At 39.6% G+C, this 27,084-nt stretch overlaps 1 long non-coding RNA gene and 17 other non-coding genes across 18 annotated transcripts in view; 12 read left to right on the top strand and 6 right to left on the bottom strand.

Moving 5' to 3' along the window:
- LOC133561396 (uncharacterized) overlaps window positions 1-27,084 on the top strand; it is a 165,460-nt gene that overhangs the window by 84,536 nt on the left and 53,840 nt on the right. The gene's annotated exons all lie outside the window — the stretch shown is intronic.
- Window positions 894-965, bottom strand: trnaq-cug (transfer RNA glutamine (anticodon CUG)). The gene has a single exon. It is a non-coding gene; the product is annotated as a tRNA-Gln (tRNA).
- trnaq-uug (transfer RNA glutamine (anticodon UUG)) lies at window positions 1,713-1,784 on the top strand. Its single transcript has one exon. It is a non-coding gene; the product is annotated as a tRNA-Gln (tRNA).
- Window positions 4,702-4,773, bottom strand: trnap-cgg (transfer RNA proline (anticodon CGG)). The gene has a single exon. It is a non-coding gene; the product is annotated as a tRNA-Pro (tRNA).
- On the top strand, window positions 4,946-5,017 carry trnaq-uug (transfer RNA glutamine (anticodon UUG)). Its single transcript has one exon. It is a non-coding gene; the product is annotated as a tRNA-Gln (tRNA).
- trnaq-uug (transfer RNA glutamine (anticodon UUG)) lies at window positions 6,810-6,877 on the bottom strand. The gene has a single exon. It is a non-coding gene; the product is annotated as a tRNA-Gln (tRNA).
- On the top strand, window positions 9,285-9,356 carry trnaq-uug (transfer RNA glutamine (anticodon UUG)). The gene has a single exon. It is a non-coding gene; the product is annotated as a tRNA-Gln (tRNA).
- trnaq-cug (transfer RNA glutamine (anticodon CUG)) lies at window positions 9,743-9,814 on the top strand. The gene has a single exon. It is a non-coding gene; the product is annotated as a tRNA-Gln (tRNA).
- trnap-agg (transfer RNA proline (anticodon AGG)) lies at window positions 10,205-10,276 on the top strand. The gene has a single exon. It is a non-coding gene; the product is annotated as a tRNA-Pro (tRNA).
- On the bottom strand, window positions 11,196-11,267 carry trnaq-cug (transfer RNA glutamine (anticodon CUG)). The gene has a single exon. It is a non-coding gene; the product is annotated as a tRNA-Gln (tRNA).
- trnap-cgg (transfer RNA proline (anticodon CGG)) lies at window positions 11,764-11,835 on the bottom strand. The gene has a single exon. It is a non-coding gene; the product is annotated as a tRNA-Pro (tRNA).
- On the top strand, window positions 12,008-12,079 carry trnaq-uug (transfer RNA glutamine (anticodon UUG)). The gene has a single exon. It is a non-coding gene; the product is annotated as a tRNA-Gln (tRNA).
- Window positions 17,988-18,059, bottom strand: trnaq-cug (transfer RNA glutamine (anticodon CUG)). The gene has a single exon. It is a non-coding gene; the product is annotated as a tRNA-Gln (tRNA).
- Window positions 23,617-23,688, top strand: trnaq-uug (transfer RNA glutamine (anticodon UUG)). The gene has a single exon. It is a non-coding gene; the product is annotated as a tRNA-Gln (tRNA).
- trnak-uuu (transfer RNA lysine (anticodon UUU)) lies at window positions 24,760-24,832 on the top strand. The gene has a single exon. It is a non-coding gene; the product is annotated as a tRNA-Lys (tRNA).
- trnaq-uug (transfer RNA glutamine (anticodon UUG)) lies at window positions 25,676-25,747 on the top strand. The gene has a single exon. It is a non-coding gene; the product is annotated as a tRNA-Gln (tRNA).
- trnak-cuu (transfer RNA lysine (anticodon CUU)) lies at window positions 26,602-26,674 on the top strand. Its single transcript has one exon. It is a non-coding gene; the product is annotated as a tRNA-Lys (tRNA).
- On the top strand, window positions 26,977-27,050 carry trnak-cuu (transfer RNA lysine (anticodon CUU)). Its single transcript has one exon. It is a non-coding gene; the product is annotated as a tRNA-Lys (tRNA).

Raw genomic sequence — 27,084 nt, 5'->3', positions numbered from 1 at the left:
ATTGAGTTCTTGTCCAGATGAATGTCTCTGGAAGCCAGAAAGTCCACAACCTGCTCCTCCACCGAGCCAGCCTCCGGGTCCCCAGATGAACTCTCGCTCCCCGCAGCATGTGCATATGAGCGGGGTTTAACTTTTAGCCCCGTCACAATCACATCATTCAGTCTAGAATACTGCTCCAGATCTTCCACTTTCCTCTCCAACTCGCCAATCTTCTTATCCCTCTCCTGGATGCACATACGGAGCTCCGTGACTTCATCCACAAGTTTAAGAATTATATCCTGTTTAATCCGTATGTCATTTACGTCTTGGGAAAGAAATTGAAGTGACTTTTTAATGTCCTCGTTTTCCTCCAACGCTGGGGTTCTCTTCGGTCCCATGACGACGAGCCCTTAAGATCCCACAGTCTGGTCAAAGATGATATTTAGCTCTCAGCGATGTGTTGGCAACTTCTGCGTCTTTGTTAGCAGCTTACAACTAAGCTAACTAGCGAGCTAAGCTAAGTCAGCACGAAACGCGGCGAAATGCTTCTCGCGCACCGAGACAATCTTATCCCTAAATAAAGACTCAAAGATGTATTTATACGACGTGAATATTTAAACACTGGAGAAAAAGTAATAAGACTGACTTATTAGCGTTCGGCTCCCTTCTCTATCGAAACTTCCGGTTTCTGTCGACCCATACCTGTGAGGCTACAAACTGTGGCTAATGCAAACATGGTACAGTACTTCCTCGACTTAAGTGCTTGGGGATATGACTCATAAACATATAAGGGACACAATCTGAAAATGGACAAGGAACTATTCTTCACAGAAATTTTGTTTATTTGCATTTTTCACAGAAGCTTTAATCAAATGACAGTGATACTGAATTCTTTTCACTCCAAGGTTACAAAAAGGTTCCACCAAGACTTGAACTTGGATCACTGGATTCAGAGTCCAGAGTGCTAACCATTACACCATGGAACCTGTAAATGTACGTGTAAAACAATGTGATCCTACAGTACACAGTACTTGATTGGATTTGATAGATTGTCATTGATCCCTTGTGTGTGATGTCTGAAAAACATAGGTCGAAGTTTAAAATCAAGTTTTAGGTCAAAAGTAAAAATAAATATGACTAAGTGAGTACGAGGTACAAAGTACTGACTGAAAACAGGACTTAAAAACTTTAGAGCTTGTCCAGGATTTGATACCAGGGTCCCTCATACCTTAAGCAAAAATACAGGAGTGGACCAACAAGACCTGGAACAAGTCTTTCCAGTAAATCTCATCAAACGTCAGATTTTAATAGGGGACACAATCTGAAACTTGATTACCTTATTGCACTTTTATACTTATTGATCCCCTGAGTGTGTGATGTCTGAAAAAAAATGTTCAAATCAAGTCTAAAGTCACAAATACAATGACAACTGTGTGAATGAGGAAGAAAGTTATGATTGCAAAAAGGAGTACTAAAGAGGGCCGGCCTGGGAAATGAACCCAGGACCTCTCGCTTTCGAAGCGAGAATCATACGACTAGACCAACAAGCCCTGCATGCAAGGTTGCCCAACTAATCTCATGAAATGTGAAATTAGGGGACACAATCTGAAATGTTGTGGTAAACTTTTGACCAACATTTTAATCTACTACCATTTTCATGAACAAATGTTGAACAACATCTCTTATATCCAATCAAGTACTCTTTAATGCAGAATAAATTTGGCAAATTTACAGGTTCCATGGTGTAATGGTTAGCACTCTGGACTTTGAATCCAGTGATCCAAGTTCAAGTCTTGGTGGAACCAACCTGCTGTATTTTAGTGACAAATTGTTCAGTAATACAACTATATTTAGTTTGATAAATTTTAATGGATCCTTTAAATGTGTGATGTCTGAAAAATTGTTCAAAATCAAGTCCGAAGTCACAAATGTAATGACACATGTTTGTACCAGGGAAATATTAGATTGGATGTATAGCACCCGAAGTGAGAATCATACGACGAGACCAACAAGGCCTGTAAAATAACTTTGCATAAATCTTTAAAAAATTTAACATTTTAATAGATGACACAATCTGAAACTGTGCTTTTAACACATATTTTGATTGACTACCATTTTCATGCATAAATAAACTGAGAGTTTACCACCTCAGTCCTAGAACTAATTGAGCTTGTAAGTTGAGACACAACTGTATTTATTTCGGATGTTTTTATTGATGTCTTGAGTGTGTGATGTATGGAATATTAAATGGCAAAAGCTCAAAATGCTGAACCCGAAAACTAAAATGGCTCAACCCAAAACGCTGCAACATGAAACAACGCAACTTCAAATAAATCAATTAAAAAACTAACGATGTACGAGTTGGCATTCTTCTACTAACTAAAATGGCTCAACCCAAGACGCTGACAACACGAAACGTCGCAATACAAAATGCTACACAAGCTGCAACACCAAATGGCGCAACATGACTGTAACACAAAACACCATCAACACGAAACAATGCAACACAAAATGCTACATGAATATTTTTGTACAGTGACAATTAATTACCAGATTAGATGATGCAAGCCCGACTAGCTCAGTCGGTGGAGACTCTTAATCTCAGGGTCGTGAGTTCGAGTCCCACGTCGGGCGGTTGATTTTTTCGCCAAGGAAATTCAGTACGAGACAGTGCAACACTTACAGTAAAAACACAAACAAACCTGAAACGATGTGCAAAACGCTGCAACATGAAATGCAGAAAAACATGAAAAAGTGCGCCCCAAATCATGAAACATCGTGACACAAAACGTTCCAACACAAAACGTTCCAACGCAAAATGCTACATTAATATTTTTGTACGGTAACAATCACTCATCAACAACTTTTGTGCGGGCCCGGCTAGCTCAATCGGTAGAACATGAGACTCTTAATCTAAGGGTCGTAAATTCGAGCCCCACGTTGGGCAAGTATATTTTGCTGAGGAAATCCAACATGAGACGATGCTCCACCACTCATAAATCAATAAAAAAAACTGTAGCGATGAGCGAGTTTGCATTCTTCTGCCAAACTCACTTAATTAATAATATTTTTCTTTTTGTACAGTAATAATCAATAAAGAGCGCATATGTAACTAAGAAACACCACAGCACGTAACGTGACATGAAACCCATCAAACTTTTACGGCAACAGCCCAAAATGCTGCACCTGAAAACTAAAATGGCTCAACCCAAAACGCTGCAACATGAAACAACGCAACATGAAATGCCGACAACACGAAATGTCGTGGCACGAAACGTCGCAACACGAAATGTTGCAACAGTTGTGACACCAAACGGAGCAACATGAAATACCGCCACCCAAATCATGAAACATCATAAGACAAAACGCCATCAACACGAAACGTTGCAACACAAAATGCTACATGAACATTTTTGTACAGTATCAATCACTTATCACTGTTCTGGATCTAGCTCAGTCGGTAGAACATGAGACTCCTAATCTCAGGGTCGTTGGTTTGAGCCCCACGTTAGGTGTTTGAATTTTGCCAAAGAAATTCATATCACGAGACGGTGCGACACTTCAAATAAATCAATTAAAAAAACTGTAACGATGTGCGAGTTCGCATTCTTCTGTTGAATTCACTTTATTAATAATATTTTTTTTTTGTACAGTAATAATATGTAGCTTATAAAGTTTAAAATCAAGTTTAAATAAATGATAAATGGGTTGTACTTGTATAGCGCTTTTCTACCTTCAAGGTACTCAAAGCGCTTTGACATTACTTCCACATTTACCCATTCACACACTGATGGAGGGAGCTGCCATGGAAGGCGCCAACCAGCACCCATCAGGAGCAAGGGTGAAGTGTCTTGCTCAGGACACAACGGACGTGACGAGGTTGGTACTAGGTGGGATTTGAACCAGGGACCCTCGGTTGCGCACGGCCACTCTCCCACTGCGCCACGCCGTCCCTAATAATCATATAAAAAGACAACTGTGTGTACGAAGGAAAAAGGTAGGAATAAAAACATGACTCATAAACATATAAGGGACACAATCTGAAAATGGACAAGGAACTATTTTTCACAAAAGTAATGTTATTTGCATTTTTCACAGAAGCATTAATCAAATGACAGTGATACTGAACACTTTTCGCTTCAATGTTTCAAGAAGGTTCCACCAAGACTTGTCCATGGATCACTGGATTCAGAGTCCAGAGTGCTAACCATTACAGCATGGAACCTGTAAATGTACATGTAAAACAATGTGATCCTACAGTACACAGTACTTGATTGGATTTGATAGATTGTCATTGATCCCTTGTGTGTGTGATGTCTGAAAAACATAGGTCGAAGTTTAAAATCAAGTTTTAGGTCAAAAGTAAAAATAAATATGACTAAGTGAGTACGAGGTACAAAGTACTGACTGAAAACAGGACTTAAAAACTTTAGACCTTGTCCAGGATTTGATACCAGGGTCTTTCATACCTTAAGCAAAAATACAGGAGTGGACCAACAAGACCTGGAACAAGTCTTTCCAGAAAATCTCATGAAAAGTCAGATTTTAATAGGGGACACAATCTCAAAAATTGATTACCTTATTGCACTTTTATACTTATTGATCCCTTGAGTGTGTGATGTTTGAAAAAAAAAATGTTCAAATCAAGCCTAAAGTCACAAATACAATGACAACTGTGTGAATGAGGAAGAAAGTTTTGATTGCAAAAAGGAGTACTAAAGAGGGCTTGTCCGGGAATTGAACCCGGTACCTCTCGCACCCGAAGCGAGAATCATACGACTAGACCAACAAGCCCTGCATGCATATTTCCCCAACTGATCTCATGAAATGTGAAATTAGGGGACACAATCTGAAATGTTGTGGCTAACTTTTGACCAACATTTTAATTTACTACCATTTTCATGAACAAATCTATTATATCCATTCAAGTCCTCTTTAGCGCATGATATTTTTGTATTTAAATACAGGTTCCACGGTGTAATGGTTAGCACTCTGGACTTTGAATCCAGTGATCCAAGTTCAAGTCTTGGTGGAACCAATTTGCAGTAAATTAAGTAATATGGTAATCATTAATAATACTGTTATTGATCAAATATTTTGGAGAATTCATATATGTTTAAGAGTCCTTTCTTTATTCATAGTCATGTTTGGATCAGCTAGTACTTTTCAATATATATTCTGTATACCAGTTTCTCTTTGTCTACAGAAGTCTGTATTGTTTTAGTCATTGGAATGTGAAAGGGATACATCCCCCTCTTTATTCCTATTCTGTCTTGATGGTCCTTCTTACTCAGCATAGAAATAAACTGAGGGTTTAGCACCTCAGTCCTAGAACAAATAGAGCTCGTAAGTTGAGACACAATTGTATTTATTTCGGATGTTTTTATTGATCTCTTGAGTGTTTGATGTATGAAATATTAAATGGCAAAATCCCAAAATGCTGCACCCGAAAACTAAAATGGCTCAACCCAAAACGCTGCAACATGAAACAACGCAAGATGAAATGCCGACAACAGGAAATGTCGTGGCACGAAACATCGCAACAGTAACAACCGTTTATCAAGGTAGAGCGTGAGACTCTTAATCTCAGGGTCGTAATTTCGAGCCCCACGTTGGGCGATTGAATTTTGCCAAGGAAATTCAACACGAGACAGTGCGACACTTTTCATAAATCAATAAAAAAAACATAACAATGTTCGAGTTCACATTCTTCTACTAACTAAAATGGCTCAACCCAAAACGCTGCAACATGAAATACCGACAACACGAAACGTCGCAATACAAAATGCTATTGAATATTTTTGAGATCAATGCAGGCCCGGCTAGCTCAGTCGGTAGAGCATGAGACTCTTAATCTCAGGGTCGTGGGTTTGAGCCCCATATTGGACTTTTAAATTTTTCCCAAGGAAATTCAACACGAACACTGCCACACTTTTAATAAATAAATAAAAAAACTGTAACGATGTGCAAAACGACGCAATATAAAATCTATCCATCTAAATACTGCATATTTCAGTTTTACTATAAAAAACAAAGTTGTCTTTGACAAAAAAGGCATAAAACCTTATTTGTTTTACTTTATACCAACCTCAAGTTGATATAGAGATTTACTGTAAGCATTAAATAAATAAATGAAATATATAATTCGACTCATTTTTAACATTTTAGTGACTGAGACCCTCTATGCTCCCCAGGAGACCTAAGGATTAAAAAAAAAAAAAATCCATATATTTTGTTATGGTTTGAAAATGAAAAATATCAAAATGGCCCCCGCATGCTTAAATTTTCCCGTGTGCGGCCCTCTGTGGAAAAAGTTTGGACACCCCTGGTGTATGCCTTCAGAAATTAGGCTAAAAATAGTTTACAATGAATTTCACAGTAAAAAGTAGAAAGAAATATTACCCTGTGTGTACGAAGTAAAAAGTAATGACTGAAAACAGGATTTAAAGACATAAAAGCTTGTTCAGGATTTGAACCCAGACCATCGGAGAGGAGCAGCTTGTTAAGACTTTAGTTTAGGGGGCTACTTCGTATGTTCATCTGGAAACTCGCTAGATACACCCCCGAACCCAACTGGGACCCCCGTACCAAAACGGTTTAATACAAATACACGTACTGTTACACTCCTAGTTTTTATGGATCCCATAAGTGAGTGATGTCAATAAAAAAATGATCAAAATCAAGTCAAAAGTCACAAATGAAAAAAGTTATTATTGAAAAATATCTATTAATAAGAAACAATCTGAAATTGCACTTTTATCAACATTTAAGGAGCTCTCTTTTTCATGCTGCAAGACACTCTGAATATTATCCACTCCAGTTGTACAAGTTGGTTCCACCAAGACTTGAACTTGGATCACTGGATTCAAAGTCCAGAGTGCTAACCATTACACCATGCAATCTGTATAATCCCCCAAATGATACTGCAGTAAACAGTAATTGATTGGATATAACAGATGTGTTTGATATTTTTTCATGAAAATGGTAGAAAACTAAAAATCTGAGACAGAGGGACGCTTCAAGCTGAGGACTCTCCCGCGGGTTAGATTTTTGACTGTGAACTTAATTTTGAACTTGTATCTCCTTTATTTTGACATCACACACTCAAGGGATCAATGACAATCTGCACAATCAAATACAGTTGGTTCTTACTTTACAAGCCCTATTTGTTCTAGGACTGATCTTGTAAACCCTTATTTGATTTGTGCATGAAGATGGTAGTAAATTAGATTTTTTGTTAAAATATTGTGTCCCCTATTAAACATTTGTTCAGCAATCCATGAATTGATTAACGTGGACCCCGACTTAAACAAGTTGAAAAACGTATTCGGGTGTTACCATTTAGCGCTCAATTCTACGGAATATGTACTGTACTGTGCAATCTACTAATAAAAGTTTTAATCAATCAATCAATCAATCAAAATCCTGTTGCAGGGTTTGTTGGTCTTGGACAAGTCCTTGTGTTCAAATTATTTTAGGATTGTGTAGGTTCCATGGAGTAATGGTTTGAATTCAGTGATCCAAGTTTAAGTCTTGGTGGAACCAACTTGCAGTATTTAAGTGGACATTTTTCATCGATTGACTTAATGTATTCCTTCAGAAAATAGGATAAAAATAGTTTACAATGAAGTTCACAGTCAAAAGTAGAAAGAAATATGACTATCTGTGAGTGAGGTAAAAAGTAATGACTGAAAACAGGACTTAAAGACATAAAGGCTTGTCCAGGATTTGAACCCAGACCATCTCTCCCAATCTGAGCAAGAAGGATACGATGATACTAAGAAGTTCTGGACTGAGACTTACCAACGAAGGTTCTGAAATGTGAAATTTTAATAGAGGACACAATCGGAAACTTGATTTCCTTTTTGCACTTTTATACTTATTTAGATTCACTGACATTTTCATACATAGATGAACTAAGGGTTACCAGCTCAGTCCTAGAACAAACTGTGGTCATAAATTTAGGTACCACTGTATTTGATAAGTCACAAATGTAACAACAATTGTGTGAACAAGAAAGACAAGTTATGATTAAAAATAGGACTTACAAACATATGGGCTTGTCCGGGAATTGAACTCGGGACCTCTCGCACCCTAAGCGAGAATCATAAAACTAGACCAACGAGCCTGAGGGACATAATACCAAACATCTTTTAAAAATGTTTTAATCCTTTAATAGGGGCCACAATCTGAAACTGTGCTTTTCACACATATTTTGATTGACTACCTTTTTCATGCATAAATAAACTGAGGGTTTACCACCTCAGTCCTAGAACTAATAGAGCTCGTAAATTGAGACACAACTGTATTTTTTTCAGAGATTTTTGTTGATCTCTTGAGTGTGTGATGTATGGAATATTGATGTAAAAGTTTTAAGTCACACATTTAAAGACAAGTGTGTGTACGAGGGAACAAGTTCTTACTAAAAACAGGATTTATAAACATATAAGAGCTCAATTAGAAACTGGATTACAACATTGTACTTTTAAGCCAAATTTAGACTCATTCCTTTTTTCATGTAAAAATACTTAAAAGGATGTCAGGATGTACTAAACACTAATCACTCTTAATGTCACAAGAAGGTTCCACCAAGACTTCAACTTGGATCACTGGATTCAGAGTCCAGAGTACTAACCATTACACCATGGAACCTGTGTACAAACCCCTAAATAAAGTGATCCAACAGTAAACAGTACTGATGAACTTTGATAGATTTTCATTGACACCTTGAGTGTAAGTTGTCAGGAAAATGGAGGGAAACGTTTAAATCAAGTCTAAAGTAAAAAAAAAAAGACAAGACTTGTGACTGTGTGTACGAGGGGAAAAGTCATGACTAAAAACAGGAATTATAAACACAAGTACTCGTCCAAGTTCAATAAATCTCATGAAATGTGAGATTTTAATAAAGGACACAATCTGACATTGTGTCAAAACTTTTAACCATTTTTTAATTCATACCTGAAGAAAGCAGTGAATCCAAATTTGGGTTAAAAGTGCAAAGTTTTAACCCAGTTTCAGATTGTGTCCCCTATTAAAATCTCACATTTTATTTGAGATTTGTACAGCAATCATGTTGCAGGGTTTGTTGGTCTTGGACAAGTCCTTGTGTTAAAATTATAATTCCTGTTTTCAGTCATGACTTTTCCCCTCGTACACACAGTCACAAGTCTTGTCTTTTTTTCAATTTTAGACTTGATTTAAACGTTTCCCTCCATTTTCCTGACAACTTACACTCAATAAAACTCTATCAAAGTATATCAATACTGTGTACTGTAGGATCACATTGTTTTACATGTACATTTAAAGGTTCCATGGTGTAACGGTTAGCACTCTGGACTTTGAATCCAGTGATCCAAGTTCAAGTCTTGGTGGGACCAACTTGTAAATATACAGTGTTCAGTATGATTTACCTGAATATCTTTTAAATGAAAAATAAATCAAAATTAAATTAAAGAATGTGTTAAAAGTGCGGTTTGGTATTACAGTCCGTAGTAAGAGTTTATATTTTCGCCACATTAATTTTCAGGGCTTGTTGGTCTATTCTAAAGAAATTCAATTTCCAGACAAGCCCTTGTGTTTATAAGTCTTATTTATAATCAGATCATTTCTCCTGGTACACACAGTTGTTGTTACATTTGTGACTTTAGACTTGATTTTCATCATTTTTGCAGACATCACACACTCAAGGGATCAATGACAATCTTTCAAATCCAATCAAGTACTGTGTACTGTAGGATCACATTGTTTTACATGTACATTTACAGGTTCCATGGTGTAATGGTTAGCACTCTGGACTCTGAATCCAGTGATCCAAGTTCAAGTCCTGGTGGAACCTTCTTGTAACATTGGAGTTAATTTAAATTTGGCTTAAAAGTACAGTGCTGTAGTCCAGTTTCTATCTGTGCTCTTATGTTTATAAGTCCTGTTTTTAGTAAGAACTTTTTCCCTCGTACACACAGATGTCTTTACAGTTGTGACTTTAAACTTTTTCATCAATATTCCATACATCACACATTCAAGAGATCAATAAAATCAATAAAAATCTCCGAAATAAATTCAACTTACAAGCTCTATTAGTTCTAGGACTGAGGTGGTAAACCCCCAGTTTATTTATGCATGAAAATGGTAGTCAATCAAAATATGTGTTAAAAGCACAGTTTCAGATTGTGGCCCCTATTAAAAGATTACAACATTTTTTAAAGGATGTATTCCATTGTGTTTTTAAGGCTTGTTGGTCTAGTCGTATGATTCTCGCTTAGGGTGCGAGAGGTCCCGGGTTCAATTCCCGGACAAGCCCTTATGTTTGCAAGTCCCATTTTTAATCATAACTTGTCTTTCTTGTACACACAGTTGTTGTCACATTTGTGACTTATCAAATACAGTGGTACCTACATTTATGACCACAGTTTGTTCTAGGACTGAGCTGGTAACCCTTAGTTCATCTATGTATGAAAATGTCAGTGGATCTAAGTAAGTATAAAAGTGCAAAGAGTTCCAGATTGTGTCCCCATTAAAATCTCACAATTCATAACATTTGTTGGTAAATCTCTTTCCAGGACCTCTTAGTATCGTCGTATCCTTCTTGCTCAGAGTGTGAGGGATAGTCTGGGTTCAAATCCTGGATAAGCCTTTATATCTTTAAGTCCTGTTTTCAGTCATTACTTTTTATCTCGTACACACATATTCATATTTATTTCTACTTTTGACTGTGAACTTCATTGTAAACTATTTTTATCCTATTTTCTGAGGGTATGGACTAAATCAATCAATGAAAAATGTCTACTTAAATACTGCAAGTTGAATCCACCAAGACTTGAACTTGGATCACTGGATTTCTTTGGCGTATGAATTTTGCCAAAGAAATTCATACCACGAGACGGTGACACACTTCAAATAAATCAATTAAAAAAACTGTAACGATGTGCAAGTTCGCATTCTTCTGTTAAATTCACTTTATTAATAATATTTTTCTTTTTGTACAGTAATATTATGTAGCTTAGAGAGTTTAAAATCAAGTTTAAAATCACATAAAAAGACAACTGTGTGTACGAGGGAAAAAGGTAGGAATAAAAACATGACTCATAAACATATAAGGGACACAATCTGAAAATGGACAAGGAACTATTCTTCACAGAAATGTTGTTTATTTGCATTTTTCTCAGAAGCATTAATCAAATGACAGTGATACTGAACACTTTTCACTCTAAGGTTACAAAAGGTTTCACCAAGTCTTGAACTTGGATCACTGGATTCAGAGTCCAGAGTGCTAACCATTACACCATGGAACCTGTAAATGTACATGTAAAACAATGTGATCCTACAGTACACAGTACTTGATTGGATTTGATAGATTGTCATTGATCCCTTGAGTGTGTGATGTCTGAAAAACATAGGTCGAAGTTTAAAATCAAGTTTTGGGTCAAAAGTACAAATAAATATGACTAAGTGAGTACGAGGTACAAAGTACTGACTGAAAACAGGACTTGAACACTTTAGAGATTGTCCAGGATTTGATACCAGGGTCTATCGTACCTTAAGCAAAAATACAGGAGTGGACCAACAAGACCTGGAACAAGTTTTTCCAGAAAATCTCATGAAACGTCAGATTTTAATAGGGGACACAATCTGAAACTTGATTACCTTATTGCACTTTTATACTTATTGATCCCTTGAGTGTGTGATGTTTGAAAAAAAAAATGTTCAAATCAAGCCTAAAGTCACAAATACAATAACAACTATGTGAACGAGGAAGAAAGTTATGATTGCAAAAGGGAGTACTAAAGAGGGCTTGTCCGGGAATTGAACCCGGGACCTCTCGCACCCGAAGCGAGAATCATACGACTAGACCAACAAGCCCTGCATGCATATTTCCCCAACTGATCTCATGAAATGTGAAATTAGGGGACACAATCTGAAATGTTGTGGCAAACTTTTGACCAACATTTTAATTTACTACCATTTTCATGAACAAATCTATTATATCCATTCAAGTCCTCTTTAGCGCATGATATTTTAGTATTTAAATACAGGTTCCACGGTGTAATGGTTAGCACCCTGGACTTTGAATCCAGTGATCCAAGTTCAAGTCTTGGTGGAACCAAATTACGGGAAATTAAGTAATATGGTAATCATTAATAATACTGTTATTGATCAAATATTTTGGAGAATTCATATATGTTTAAGAGTCCTTTCTTTATTCATAGTCATGTTTGGATCAGCTAGTACTTTTCAATATATATTCTGTATACCAGTTTCTCTTTGTCTACAGAAGTCTGTATTGTTTTAGTCATTGGAATGTGAAAGGGATACATCCCCCTCTTTATTCCTATTCTGTCTTGATGGTCCTTCTTACTCAGCATAGAAATAAACTGAGGGTTTACCACCTCAGTCTTAGAACAAATACAGCTCGTAAGTTGAGACACAACTGTATTTATTTCGGATGTTTTTATTGATCTCTTGAGTGTTTGATGCAAGGAATATTAAATGGCAAAAGCCCAAAATGCTGCACCCGAAAACTAAAATGGCTCAACCCAAAACGCTGCAACATGAAACAACGCAAGATGAAATGCCGACAACACGAAATGCCGTGGCACGAAACATCGCAACAGTAACAATCATTCATCAAGGTAGAGCATGAGACTCTTAATCTCAGGGTCGTGGGTTCGAGCCCCACATTGGGTGATTGAATTTTGCCAAGGAAATTCAACACGAGACAGTGTGACACTTCAAATAAATCAATAAAAAAACTGTAACGATGTGCGAGTTCGCATTCTTCTACTAACTAAAATGGCTCAACCCAAAACGCTGCAACATGAAATGCCGACAACACGAAACTTCGCAATACAAAATGCCAGAGGTGTGGACTCGAGTCGGACTCGAGTCATGAATTTGATGACTTTAGACTCGACTTGACAAAATGTAAAACGACTTGCAACTCGACTTAGACTTTAACATCAATGACTTGTGACTTGACTTGGACTTGAGCCTTTTGACTTGACATGACTTGCAACTTTCCCCAAAACCCAAAGATTAAAAAGTTATTCAGGAGCGCTCCGTATCTTCCATTGTGTCCGCAAGTGTGTCAGTGTGTGCGGTGACAGCCTGTGCGCTACCTGTCAGTACAACAGCCAATCAAATTACATCCACGTTATTTTCGTCACACAGCATTCATCCAATCAAATTGCAGGAAAACCAACGAAGAAGAGCTCTCAATCAATAGAAGAATATGTGAGGAAAAATTATGCCATAAAGTGTTTCGTTCGGGTATTAAAACTACAACTTGGTTAACAAAAAAGTAATTGCCGTATGCAAAACTTGCGGTTGGAAGATTACAGACGGAGACGCAACAACTTCCAACTTCGTTCGACATTTAAAGTTGCACAAAGAAGGGTACGTTTTGAATGTAAACTAAAGTTTATTGGCTGAGTAACGTAACTTTTATTTGTTGTGTAGTTAAATCAGTGAGGCTGTAAACTCACTGCTAACGTTATAACCATAGACATCATATGAGGGTACACAGCATCGAGCGCTACTGCCTGTTGCCGCTGACGTGACGCGGGGCCGCCATCTTGGAGTGGTGATCCGCTCCACTCAGGGCAATTCCTTTCGCAGGAGCAATGAACTGTCAGCACATTTAATTCATATTATCTCACTGAATACCACTGATATTCACAAGCTTTTTTTGTCATACGTGTAACTATGATAAAGGACACATGTCTTGGCATGTTCATAATTTGCTTAACAGAAATAGAATATTCTTATATGCTATAAGTGACCAGATATCTGAGATAAAAACTGGGAATAATAATCCCAGAGAAGGGGGAAAAAAACAGTCAACTATTTTTAAATTGAAGAAACAATATGATTAGGTTATATGTACATGCGTATATCCTACATAAACAATGTATGAATACATTAGATATCTATATATCTTACGGACCTATAGACCAGTGGTTCTCAAATGGGGGTACTTGAAGGTATGCCAAGGGGTACATGATTTTTTTTTTATGTTCTAAAAATAGCAACAATTCAAAATCCTTTATAAATATATTTATTGAATAATACTTCAACAAAATATGAATGTAAGTTCATAAACTGTGGGGAAAAAAATGCAACAATGCAATATTCAGTGTTGACAGCTAGATTTTTTGTGGACGTGTTCCATAAATATTGATGTTAAAGATTTATTTTTTGTGAAGAAATGTTTGGAATGAAGTTCATGAATCCAGATGGATTTCTATTACAATCCTCAAAGAGGGCATTTTAAGTTGATTAATTTTATGTGTAGAAATCTTTATTTAAAATTGAATCACTTGTTTATTTTTCAACAAGTTTTTAGTTATTTTTACATCTTTTTTTTTTTTCAAATAGTTCAAGAAAGACCACTACAAATGAGCAATATTTTGCACTTTTATACAATTTAATGAATCAGAAACTGATGACATAGTGCTGTATTTTACTTTATCTCTTTTTTCAACCAAAAATGCTTTGCTCTGATTAGGAGGTACTTGAATTAAAAACATGTTCACAGGGGGTACATCACTGAAAAGGGGTTAAGAACCACCGTTATAGACTGTATCTCTGTTGCTGCAACAGCAGAGAGTTTATTCTGTCTTGACACTTTGTATTGATATTTTCTATTACATTCTTTCCTTAAATGCTCATGTTTACAGTGATTGTTTTATATGTATTTTTCATGTATGTTGCTTTGGATAAAAGTGTCTGTCAAATACTTAAACATATATAAACACCTGCAAGTCTTTATATCAGCCAAAACCACCATTCTGTTTTACTGAATTCAGAATAAAACCAAATTCTGTCTTACTCAACAAAGTTAGTATTTGAATATTGTTAGGTGAAGATGTATTTCTGGTTACAATTATACTGTTAGGAGAGTATTGTCTTATGTTTTGCCTAAAATGAGAATGCATCATAATCAGTGGCGGCTGGTGAATTTTGTTTTAGGTGGGGCTTAAAGTTTGTAAACCAAATACCTGTAGGGGGGTCATCCAACCCCAGAAGATTTATTTGTGATTTTCACATACAAATATTGTAGATTCTTTGCTCCTTCTGAATTCTGTGGTAATATTTTCAGAAAATACATCCAATAGTATGTCAATGTCAAATCTTACTTGTGAAAAGTAATCTCCCAATTGCTATTTTCAACAGTCCGCTCATTTGAGGCAGGATAACACTTAATATCAGCCCAGCATCTTTGTTTTTGTACCTGTCAACTGTCAGTTTAGGCTGCTCGCCGGCTCCTCATCACCACTTCAAGATGGCGGCCAAATTGCTCACGTCACAGCAGCCGATTCTGCGTTCTACTTATAAGATGTCTATGGTTATAACGTCATTGCAAACAAGGCAATCTGTTGCGTCCACTGCAGTTTGCTACCTTATTCATACTTTTTGTCAAGTTAATTTTTGTAAGCAGGGTTTCATGAGGTACCTACACATAACATTAAGTTAGTGAATGTATCACACACAGTAACGTAACGTTAGACGGCGGTCAGCAGCACCGTGTATTTTAGCCACCTACAAAAAGACAAACATAGTCAAATAAAGGTCAGTTAAAATGTAAGCTATATTAAGAATATGTGTACATATTCTATAGAGCCCTGACATCTAAAAAGTACAGCACTGTTCATTGTTATGTTCATGTATTTGTTATGTTTTTTATGTGTACGCACACATAAACACATACAGTGTGAGATGAGATCAATGAGATAAGGTAAGAACAGGATAGAAACTGCTATGGAACTAGTTACAATGCAATATTCCATGGAAATACAATGTTAACACTTTTGTGCAAATAAGTACAGTTGCACTTGTTTTTTCCAAATGTGTTTATACTGTAAAGGAATGAGTTAAATGTTTAAAATAACTGGTTAGTAGGGCTATTACGAAGTGCAATGTCAGCACAATTTTTTTTATAATGAATACATACAGCGTTTTAAAAGCATACACAATCTGTGTAAATATATTAGTCTGTGGTTAAAAAGACTTGAAATGACTCGAAACTCAAAATGCAGGACTTGGGACTTGACTTGAGACTTTCCAGTATTGACTTTGGACTTGACTCGGGACTTGCCTGTCTTGAATCGGGACTTGACTCGAGACTTGAGGGCAAAGAGTTGAGACTTACTTGTGACTTGCAAAACAATGACTTGGTCCCACCTCTGCAAAATGCTACAACAGCTGCAACACCAAATGGCGCAACATGATCGTAACACAAAACGCCATCAACACGAAACGATGTAACACAAAATGCTACATGAATATTTTTGTACAGTCACGAGTATTTTTCAAGGTAAACAATGCAGGCTCAGTCGGTAGAGCATGAGACTCTTAATCTCAGGGTCGTGGGTTCGAGCCCCACGTTGGGCGGTTACATTTTTTTCCAAGGAAATTCAACACAAACACGGCCACACTTCTAATAAATAAACAAAAACCTGTTACGATATGCAAAATGCTGCAACATGAAACAACGCAACATGAAATGCCGACAACACGAAATGTCGCGGCACGAAACGTCACAACATGAAATGCTGTGACACCAAACGACACAACACGAAATAGCGCGACCCAAATCATGAAACATCATAACACAAAACACTGTCAACAAGAAACGTTGCAACACAAAATGCTACATGAACATTTTTGAACGGTATCACTCCCTTATCAAGGTTCTCCAGGCTAGCTCAGTTGGTAGAGCATGAGACTCTTAATCTCAGGGTCGTGGGTTCGAGCCCCACGTTGGGCGGTTGAAGTTTTTGCCATGGAAATTCAACACGGGACAGTGCTACACTTCTAAGAAAAAAAAAATAAAAAAAACTGTAAGGATGTGCAAAACGCTGCAACATGAAATGCGGACAACATGAAATAGCGCGGCCCAAATCATGAAACATTGTAACACAAAACGCCATCAACACGAAATGTTCCAACACAAAATGCTACATGAATATTTTTGTATGTTAACAATCACTCTCAAGGGTGTTTATGCGCGTCCAGCTAGCTCAGTCGGTAGAGCATAAGTCACTTAATAGCAGAGTTGTGGGCTCAAGCCCTACGTTGGGTGATGAAATTTTGCCAAGGAAATGCAACATGAGACGGCGCTCCACTTGTCATAAATCAATAAAAAAAAAACTGTAGCGATGTACGAGTTGATATTCTTCAGTTAAACTCACTTAATTAATAAAATGTTTCTTTTCGTACAGTAATAATCAATAAAGAGCGCATATGTAACTAAGAAACGCCGCAGCACATAACAACGTGACATGAAACGTGTCAAACTTAAACTTCAACAGCACAAAATGCTTCACCCGAGAACTAAAATGGCTCAACGCAAAACGCTGCAACATGAAACAACGCAACATGAAATGCCGAAAACACGAAATGTCGTGGCACGAAACGTCGCAACACGAAAAGCTGAAACAGCTGCGACACCAAATGGCGCAACATGAAATAGCGCCACCCAAATCATGAAACATCATAACACAAAACGCCATCAACACGAAACGTTGTAACACAAAATGCTACATGGACAGTAACCATCACTTATCACGGTTCTCCAGGCAGGCCCGGCTGGCTCATTCGGTAGAGCATGAGACTCTTAATCTCAGGGTCGTGTGTTCGACCCCCACGTTTGGCGAGACGGTGCGACACTTCAAATAAATCAATTAAAAAAACTGTAACGATGTGCGAGTTTGCTTTCTTCTGCTAAACTCACTTAATTAATAATATTTTTCTGTTTGTACAGTAATAATCAATAAAGAGAGCATATGTAACCAAGAAAGTTTTAAATCAAGTTTAAAATCACATAAAAAGACAACTGTGTGTACGAGGGAAAATGCTAAGAATAAAAACATGACTCATAAACATATAAGGGACTCAATCTGAAAATGGACAAGAAACTATTGTTCACAGAAACGTTGTTTAATTGCATTTTTTACAGAAGCATTAATTAAATGACAGTGATTCAGAACACTAATCACTCTAAGGTTTCAAGAAGGTTCCACCAAGACTTGAACTTGGATCACTGGATTCAGAGTCCAGAGGGCTAACCATTACACCATGGAACCTGTAAATGTACATGTAAAACTATGTCATCCTGTGATGTCTGAAAAAAGGTAAAAGTTTATAATCTCTGAGCTGCAACCTTATCGTGGTAGAGGAGTTTGCGTGTCCCAATGATCCTAGGAGCTATGTTGTCCGGGGGCATAAAGCCCCCTGGTAGGGTCTCCCAAGGCAAACAGGTTCTAGGTGAGGGATCAGACAAAGAGCAGCTCGAAGACCTTTATGAAGAAGAAACATCATGGACCCAGATTTCCCTCGCCCGGACGCGGGTCACCGGGGCCCCTCTGGAGCCAGGCCCGGAGGTGGGGCACGATGGGGCCCGGCCGGGCACAGCCCGAAGAGGCAACGTGGGTCCCCCCTCCAATGGGCTCACCACCCATAGCAGGGGCCATAGAGGTCGGGTGCATTGTGAGCTGGGCGACAGCCGAAGGCAGGGCACTTGGCGGTCCGATCCTCGGCTACAGAAGCTAGCTCTTGGGACGTAGAACGTCACGTCACTGGGGGGGAAGGAGCCTGAGCTAATGCGCGAAGTCGAGAAATTCCGGCTGGATATAGTCGGACTCACTTCGACGCACAGCAAGGGCTCTGGAACCACTTCTCTCGAGAGGGATTGGACCCTCTTCCACTCTGGCGTTGCCGGCAGTGAGAGGCGACGGGCTGGGGTGGCAATTCTTGTTTCCCCCCGGCTCAAAGCCTGTACGTTGGAGTTCAACCCAGTGGACGAAAGGGTAGCCTCCCTCCGCCTTCGGGTGGGGGGACGGGTCCTGACTGTTGTTTGTGCTTATGCACCAAACAGCAGTTCAGAGTACCCACCCTTTTTGGGAACACTCGAGGGAGTACTGGAAAGTGCTCCCCCGGGTGATTCCCTTGTCCTACTGGGAGACTTCAACGCTCACGTTGGCAACGACAGTGACACCTGGAGAGGCGTGATTGGGAAGAATGGCCGCCCGGATCTGAACCCGAGTGGTGTTTTGTTATTGGACTTTTGTGCTCGTTACAGTTTGTCCATAACAAACACCATGTTCAAACATAAGGGTGTCCATATGTGCACTTTGCACCAGGACACCCTAGGCCGCAGTTCCATGATCGACTTTGTAGTTGTGTCATCGGATTTGCGGCCTCATGTTATGGACACTCGGGTGAAGAGAGGGGCGGAGCTTTCTACCGATCACCACCTGGTGGTGAGTTGGCTGCGATGGTGGGGGAGGATGCCGGACAGACCTGGGAGGCCCAAACGCATTGTGAGGGTCTGCTGGGAACGTCTGGCAGAGTCTCCTGTCAGACAAAGTTTCAATTCCCACCTCCGGAAGAACTTTGAACATGTCACGAGGGAGGTGCTGGACATTGAGTCCGAGTGGACCATGTTCCGCACCTCTATTGTCGAGGCGGCAGATCGGAGCTGTGGCCGCAAGGTAGTTGGTGCCTGTCGGGGCGGCAATCCTAAAACCCCTTGGTGGACACCAACGGTGAGGGATGCCGTCAAGCTGAAGAAGGAGTCCTATCGGGTCCCTTTGGCTCATAGGACTCCGGAGGCAGTGGACAGGTACCGACAGGCCAAGCGGTGTGCAGCTTCAGCGGTCGCGGAGGCAAAAACTCGGACATGGGAAGAGTTCGGGGAAGCCATGGAAAACGACTTCCGGACGGCTTCGAAGCGATTCTGGACCACCGTCCGCCGCCTCAGGAAGGGGAAGCAGTGCACTATCAACACCGTGTATGGTGCGGATGGTGTTCTGCTGACCTCGACTGCGGATGTTGTGGATAGGTGGAAGGAATACTTCGAAGACCTCCTCAATCCCACCAACACGTCTTCCTATGAGGAAGCAGTGCCTGGGGAATCTGTGGTGGTCTCTCCTATTTCTGGGGCTGAGGTCGCTGAGGTAGTTAAAAAGCTCCTCGGTGGCAAGGCCCCAGGGGTGGACGAGATCCGCCCGGAGTTCCTTAAGGCTCTGGATGCTGTGGGGCTGTCTTGGTTGACAAGACTTTGCAGCATCGCGTGGACATCGGGGGCGGTACCTCTGGATTGGCAGACCGGGGTGGTGGTTCCTCTCTTTAAGAAGGGGGACCGGAGGGTGTGTTCCAACTATCGTGGGATCACACTCCTCAGCCTTCCCGGTAAGGTTTATTCAGGTGTACTGGAGAGGAGGCTACGTCGAATAGTCGAACCTCGGATTCAGGAGGAACAGTGTGGTTTTCGTCCTGGTCGTGGAACTGTGGACCAGCTCTATACTCTCGGCAGGGTTCTTGAGGGTGCATGGGAGTTTGCCCAACCAGTCTACATGTGCTTTGTGGACTTGGAGAAGGCATTCGACCGTGTCCCTCGGGAAGTCCTGTGGGGAGTGCTCAGAGAGTATGGGGGTATCGGACTGTCTTATTGTGGCGGTCCGTTCCCTGTACGATCAGTGCCAGAGCTTGGTCCGCATTGCCGGCAGTAAGTCGAACACATTTCCAGTGAGGGTTGGACTCCGCCAAGGCTGTCCTTTGTCACCGATTCTGTTCATAACTTTTATGGACAGAATTTCTAGGCGCAGTCAAGGCGTTGAGGGGTTCCGGTTTGGTAACCGCAGGATTAGGTCTCTGCTTTTTGCAGATGATGTGGTCCTGATGGCTTCATCTGACCGGGATCTTCAGCTCTCGCTGGATCGTTTCGCAGCCGAGTGTGAAGCGACCGGAATGAGAATCAGCACCTCCAAGTCCGAGTCCATGGTTCTCGCCCGGAAAAGGGTGGAGTGCCATCTCCGGGTTGGGGAGGAGACCCTGCCCCAAGTGGAGGAGTTCAAGTACCTAGGAGTCTTGTTCACGAGTGAGGGAAGAGTGGATCGTGAGATCGACAGGCGGATCGGTGCGGCGTCTTCAGTAATGCGGACGTTGTACCGGTCCGTTGTGGTGAAGAAAGAGCTGAGCCGGAAGGTAAAGCTCTCAATTTACCGGTCGATCTACGTTCCCAACCTCACCTATGGTCATGAGCTTTGGGTCATGACCGAAAGGATAAGATCACGGGTACAAGCGGCCGAAATGAGTTTCCTCCGCCGTGTGGCGGGGCTCTCCCTTAGAGATAGGGTGAGAAGCTCTGCCATCCGGGAGGAACTCAAAGTAAAGCCGCTGCTCCTTCACATCGAGAGGAGCCAGATGAGGTGGTTCGGGCATCTGGTCAGGATGCAACCCGAACGCCTCCCTAGGGTGGTGTTTAGGGCACGTCCAACCGGTATGAGGCCACGGGGAAGACCCAGGACACGTTGGGAAGACTATGTCTCCCGGCTGGCCAGGGAACGCCTCGGGATCCCCCGGGAAGAGCTAGACGAAGTGGCTGGGGAGAGGGAAGTCTGGGTTTCCCTGCTTAGGCTGTTGCCCCCGCGACCCGACCTCGGATAAGCGGAAGATGATGGATGGATGATGGATGGATGGTTTATAATCATGTTAAAAGTCAAAACAGGAAAATAAATGTGATTATGTGTGTACAAGGTAAAAAGTAATGACTGAAAACAGGACTTAAAGATTTAAGAGCTTCTCTGGAATTTAAACTCAGGGACTCTCCCACCCTAAGGCAGGGGTCTGCAACCTGCGGCCCCAGAGCCGCATGTGGCTCTTCAGCACCACCTGGGTGGCTCCCTGGAGCTTTTTCAGTGAGGCGGTATAGCACGGTTGGTAGAGTGGCCGTGCCGGCAACTTGAGGGTTGCAGGTTCGATTCCCGCTTCCGCCATCCTAGTCACTGCTGTTGTGTCCTTGGGCAAGACACTTTACCCACCTGCTCCCAGTGCCACCCACACTGGTTTAAATGTAACTTAGATATTGGGTTTCACTATGTAAAGCGCTTTGAGTCACTAGAGAAAAGCGTTATATAAATATAATTCACTTCACTTCAAAAATGTATGAAAATAAAAAAGATGGGGGAAAAAAATATTTTTCTTTTATTAGGGTTTCTGTAGGAGGAAACATGACACAAACCTCCCTAATTATTAGAAATCCCAGTGTTTATATCAAACATGATTCTCTGATGAGAGTATTTGGCGAGCACTGTTTGCTAATAATTTTTGCGGTCCTTGAAATCACCGTAGTTTCCTAACATATATAACTTTATTCAATGATACCAGAGAAACACATATTTAATGCCACTCATTCTTTGTCTCATTTTGTCCACCAAACCTTTAAACTGTGTGTGAATGCTCAAAGGTGAGCTTTGTTGGTGTCATTGAATTGTGTGGAGTGCTTATCAAGCATGTTTGGTCATTGCATGACTGCAAGATAATTGATGCTAACAGGCTATTTAGGCTAGCTGTATGTACATATTACATCAGGAGTTGGGAATCTATGGCTCTAGAGCCAGATGTGGCTCTTTTGATGACTGCATCCGGCTCTCATATAAATCTTGGCTGAGATTGCTTAACACGATAAGTAATGAATAATTCCCTGGTAATCACGATGTTAATAACGTTCAAAATATAAAACATCCTCATGCATTTTGATCCATCCATCCGTTGTCTTCCGCAACTGTCCAAAAAATAACAATGTTATTAAAAACAATTAGAGACTTAATATACTGTAAAAATATTGGTCTTACTTAAAAATTTGCACACATTTAGTTGTATTCAATGTTAAAAAAATATGATATGGCTCTCACTGAAATACATTTTAAAATATTTGGCTTTCATGGCTCTCTCAGCCAAAAAGGTTCCCGACCCTGCCCTTAGGGAACCTGAAAAGACAACACCAACAAGTCCTGGATCAAGATTTCCCAACAAATCTCATAAAATGTGAGATTTTAATAGAGACACAATCTGAAACTGGGTTACCTTTTTGCACTTTTAACACATATTTAGTTTCACTGACATTTTAATACATAGATGAACTAAGGGTTACCAGCTCAGTCCTAGAACAAACTGTGGTCATACATTTAGGTACCACTGTGTTTGATCCCTTGAGTGGTTGTTGTTTGAAAAACTGTTGGAAATCAAGTCAGTCACAAATGTAACAACTGTGTGTACGAGTAACAAAGTTATAATTGAAAATATGACTTATAAACATATGAGGAGCACAATTTGAAAATGAACTACTCCATTGTATTTATAAATCCAAATTATGATTCACTCCTTCTTTTAATGCAAAAAACATTCAAAGGTAAGTCAGACTGGTCGCTAACCACTCTAATGTTACAAGGAGGTTCCACCAAGACTTGAACTTGGATCACCAGATTCAATGAAAATCTACAAAATCAAATAGTTGTTTCTAATTGTTCTAGGACTGATCTTGTAAACCCTTATTTCGTTCGTGCTTAAAGATGGTAGTGAATTCATTTTCTAGTTTAAAATCTCACATTTTATGAGATATGTTGGATAGTCATGTTGCACGGTTTGTTGGTCTTGGACAAATCCTTGTGTTAAAATGATAATTCCTGTTTTCAGTCATGACTTTTCCCCTCGTACACACAGTCACAAGTCTTGTCTCTTTTTACTTTAGATTTTATTTAAACTTTTCCCGACAACTTACACTCAAAGTGTCAATGAAAATCTGGTAAATTTCATCAATACTGTGTACTGTTGGATCACTTTATTACACTTGTATATACAGGTTCCATGGTGTAATGGTTAGCACTCTGGACTTTGAATCCAGTGATCCAAGTTCAAGTCTTGGTGGAACCAAAATGCTAGATTTAAGTGGCAAATTTTTTTCAATAATACAACTATATTTAGTTTGATAGATTTTAATGGATTCCTTAAATGTGTGATGTCTGAAAAATTGTTCAAAATCAAGTCTGAAGTCACAAATGTAATGACACATGTTTGTACCAGAGAAATATTTGACCGAAGTGAGAATCATACGACTAGACCAACAAGCCCTGTAAAATAACGTGGCATAAATCTTTGAAAAAAATAAAATATTTTAATAGATGACAATATCTGAAACTGTGATTTTAACACATATTTTAATTGACTACCATTTTCATGCATAAATAAACTTAGGGTTTACGACCTCAGTCCTAGAACTAATAGAGCTTGTAAGTTGAGACACAACTGTATTTATTTCGGATGTTTTCATTGATGTCTTGAGTGTGTGATGTATGGAATATTAAATGGCAAAAGCTCAAAATGCTGCACCCGAAAACTAAAATGGCTCAAACCAAAACGCTGCAACATGAAACAACGTAACTTCAAATAAATCAATAAAAAAAACGGTAACGATGTGCGAGTTTGCATTCTTCTACTAAGTAAAATGGCTCAACCCAAAATGCTGACAACACGAAACGTCGCAATACAAAATGATACAACAGCTGCAACACCAAATGGCGCAACATGACTGTTACACAAAACACCATCAACACGAAACGATGTAACACAAAATGCTACATGAATATTTTTGTACAGTAACTTTTAATTATCAGATTAGAATATGTGAGCCTGGCTAGCTCAGTCGGTAGAGCATGAGACTCTTATTCTCAGGGTCGTGGGTTCGATCACCATGTTGGGTGGTTGAATTTTTCGCCATGGAAATCCAACACGGGACAGTGCTACACTTCTAATAAAAAAATAAATAAAAAAAACTGTAACGATGTGCAAAACGCTGCAACATGAAATGCGGACAACATGAAATAGCGCGGCTCAAATCATGAAACATCGTAACACAAAACGCCATCAACACGAAACGTTCAAACAGAAAATGCTACTTTAATATTTTTGTACGGTAACAATCACTCCTCGAGAGGCCAAATGCAGGCCCGGCTACCTCAGTCGGTAGAGCATGATACTTTTAATCTTAGGGTCGTGGGTTCGAGTCCCGCGTTGGGCGATTCAATTTTGCCAAGGAAATTCAACATGAGACGGTGTTCCACTTCTCATAAATCAATAAAAAAAAACTGTAGCGATGTGCAAGTTCGCATTCTTCTGCTAAACTCATTTAATTAATAATATTTTTCTTTTTGTAGAGAAATAATCAATAAAGAGCGCATATGTGGCGAAGAAACACCGCAGCACATAACAACGTGACATGAAACGCATCAAACTTAAACACCAACAGCACAAAATGCTGCACCCGAAAACTAAAATGGCTCAACCCAAAAGTGGTACAAAGTACTGACTGAAAACAGGACTTGAACACTTTAGAGATTGTCCAAGATTTGATACCAGGGTCTATCGTACCTTAAGCAAAAATACAGGAGTAGACCAACAAGACCTGGAACAAGACTTTCCGGAAAATCTCATCAAACGTCAGATTTTAATAGGGGACACAATCTGAAACGTGATTACCTTATTGCACTTTTATACTTATTGATCCCTTGAGTGTGTGATGTCTGAAAAAAAATGTTCAAATCAAGTCTAAAGTCACAAATACAATGACAACTGTGTGAATGAGGAAGAAAGTTATGATTGCAAAAAGGAGTACTAAAGAGGGCTTGTCCGGGATTGAACCCGGGACCTCTCGCACCCGAAGCGAGAATCATACGACTAGACCAACAAGCCCTGCATACATATTTCCCCAACTGATCTCATGAAATGTGAAATTAGGGGACACAATCTGAAATGTTGTGGCTAACTTTTGACCAACATTTTAATTTACTACCATTTTCATGAACAAATCTATTATATCCATTCAAGTCCTCTTTACCGCATGATATTTTTGTATATAAATACAGGTTCCATGGTGTAATGGTTAGCACTCTGGACTTTGAATCCAGTGATCCAAGTTCAAGTCTTGGTGGAACCAATTTACGGGAAATTAAGTACTATGGTAATCATTAATAATACTGTTATTGACAAAATATTTTGGAGAATTCATATATGTTTAAGAGTCCTTTCTTTATTCATAGTCATGTTTGGATCAGCTAGTACTTTTCAATATATATTCTGTATACCAGTTTCTCTTTGTCTACAGAAGTCTGTATTGTTTTAGTCATTGGAATGTGAAAGGGATACATCCCCCTCTTTATTCCTATTCTGTCTTGATGGTCCTTCTTACTCAGCATAGAAATAAACTGAGGGTTTACCACCTCAGTCCTAGAACAAATAGAGCTCGTAATTTGAGACACAACTGTATTTATTTCGGATGTTTTTATTGATCTCTTGAGTGTTTGATGTATGAAATATTAAATGGCAAAAGCCCAAAATGCTGCACCCGAAAACTAAAATGGCTCAACCCAAAACGCTGCAACATGAAACAACGCAAGATGAAATGCCGACAACACGAAATGTCGTGGCACGAAACATCGCAACACTAACAGTCATTCATTAAGGTAAAGCGGGAGACTCTTAATCTCAGGGTCGTGGGTTCGAGCCCCACATTGGGCGATTGAATATTGCCAAAGAAATTCAACACGAGACATGTGACACTTTAAATAAATCAATAAACAAAAACTGTAACGATTTGCGAGTTTGCATTCTTCTACCAACTAAAATGGCTCAACCCAAAACGCTGCAACATGAAACGTCGCAATACAAAATGCTACAACAGCTGCAACATGACCGTAACACAAAACGCCATCAACACGAAACGATGTAACACAAAATGCTACATGAATATTTTTGTACAGTCACAAGTAATTTTCAAGGTAAACGATGCATGCCCGGCTAGCTCAGTCGGTAGAGCATGAGACTCTTAATCTCAGGGTCGTGGGTTCGAGCCCCACGTTGGGCGGTTACATTTTTTTCCAAAGAAATTCAACACAAACACGGCCACACTTCTAATAAATAAACAAAAACCTGTAACGATGTGCAAAACGCTGCAACATGAAACAACGCAACATGAAATGCTGACAACACAAAATGTCGTGGCACGAAATGTCACAACACAAAATGCTTTGACACCAAACGGCGCAACACGAAATAGCGCCACCCAAATCATGAAACATCATAACACAAAACACTGTCAACAAGAAACGTTGCAACACAAAATGCTACATGAACATTTTCGAACGGTATCACTCCCTTATCAAGGTTGTCCAGGCTACCTCAGTCGGTAGAGGATGAGACTCTTAATCTCAGGGTCGTGGGTTCGAGCCCCACGTTGGGCGTTGGAATTTTGCCAAAGAAATTCAATTCACGAGA

The sequence above is a fragment of the Nerophis ophidion genome, linkage group LG11 (genome assembly GCF_033978795.1).
Source record: "Nerophis ophidion isolate RoL-2023_Sa linkage group LG11, RoL_Noph_v1.0, whole genome shotgun sequence".
In the NCBI taxonomy this organism is placed as follows: domain Eukaryota; kingdom Metazoa; phylum Chordata; class Actinopteri; order Syngnathiformes; family Syngnathidae; genus Nerophis; species Nerophis ophidion.
The sequence above is the reverse complement of the archived record's forward strand: the minus strand, read 5'-3'. Positions and strand labels throughout refer to the sequence as shown.